The sequence below is a fragment of the Pundamilia nyererei genome, unplaced genomic scaffold, assembly GCF_000239375.1.
Source record: "Pundamilia nyererei isolate P.nyererei 1_Seehausen unplaced genomic scaffold, PunNye1.0 scaffold00007, whole genome shotgun sequence".
NCBI lineage: Eukaryota > Metazoa > Chordata > Actinopteri > Cichliformes > Cichlidae > Pundamilia > Pundamilia nyererei.
The window spans coordinates 7,282,040-7,283,665 of record NW_005187408.1 but is presented as its reverse complement, the minus strand read 5'-3'; positions in this window follow the sequence as shown (position 1 = coordinate 7,283,665).

Below are 1,626 nucleotides of genomic sequence, written 5' to 3'. Positions count from 1 at the left end.
TGCAAATCACCTCAACCTCTCAGCAAGCCTCTCTAACTTCAAACTGCTGAACCTGCGCTGTCCCTCTGATATACTACACTATGATGCTATGATATGCTATGTGCAGATATTGCGTGGAATGCAAATGAGATGCACTTTAAAGACGAATGCTCTGCAGACACATTCTGGATTAATTTATCATATTTAGCAGATGTGCTTTTAAAATATTACCTTATGATGTTATTAAAATAGGTGTTACCTGATGAGAGCCTGGTTCATTTTATACATGTTCAAAAATCTTGTTCTACATCCCATTTAATCTTATTGTTTGGACGGCCTAAAACACAATTCCCTAGTAAGCCACTGACATATTGGAGTATGTATAATTCTTTATGTATTTGCTTTGGTGTCCCAGCTCAAAGAAAAACACTGTGCACGCATACTCACCTTGTTACGGCACATTTAAGGCATGAGTATAATCATTTGCTTGACTTTTTATCCAGAGGGAACCAACTTTAATAACTTATTGACTTCAATCTGTCAAATGACGAGTTAAGGTTACGGCATCATTGAATATTTGCATTCCAGACTATGTGAATATTTATTTCAGTGCATCATCAGGACTCAGCAAAGCCTCGCCAATCTTCTGAGAAGTCATCACTGCTGTGCTCAAGACAGGCTGGAATTGGCAGCGGTTTATTTGAGGTTGTCTGTGGGAGAAGGACAATTATCTTGTATGTCCTCAAGAGGTCTGGTATTGTAGAGAAAGGCTGAGTAAAAGAGATCAGAGAAGTACACACAGAAGTACATCTGAGGGCTTTGTAGATCCCAGGTATTACCAACTGTCTGAATTAACAGGATACACATACTTCACTAGACAGTCAACATGTCACGTCTTAACAGCGTTTGGCTTCACCTATGAGCCAAAATTCTTACATGAAGCCCCATGAGCTCCTCGCTGTTTCGCAAGCTTAGATGAGGTCTTAAGCCTCAACAGAAGATGAATGCAGAGTGCTAAATTAATTTGAGGCATTTTCTTTTGTGCACTGACAAAAGCGACCAAGTTGGTGCTGGTTTCCATAGCTGATGACAGATCACTGGGCTGCAGTGTTTGCCCAGGTGTCAGGCCTCCCGCTGCAGACAGCAGAGGGTTTGTCCAGGTCTCCGAACTTCGCATTGCTGAAGCTTCTGTGCCTTAATTGTACAAATCGCCTCATTCAGCATAGTCATGAAAGAAACTCCTAAAATAATTGTGACAAAATACCAGTGTGACTCGTTGAAAGGTTGAAACATGCCCTGCATTCAAGACGTTTCAGGCTGCGAAAAAACAGGAAAAGACTTTTTCAAAACACTTTTCAAAGTAGTGTTTTAAAAAGTGTTTACACAAAAACTTCCAACCTTTAAAGTCTCACGAACTAACATTTGTTTAATATCCAGCTTTGTGTTGTGTATGCAGTGCTTTTAAGAACTGTACTTACACTCTTTCCAAACAACATTAATCAAGACTGTATTATAATTACTGTGCATTGTATAATACTGCAATAATATGTTTTAATTGCTCAGCTGTGTATAAATAGTCATGCCCGGAAGCATTTGGCAGATCACCAAATGCACGAATTGCTTGATGTATAAATACATACACACACA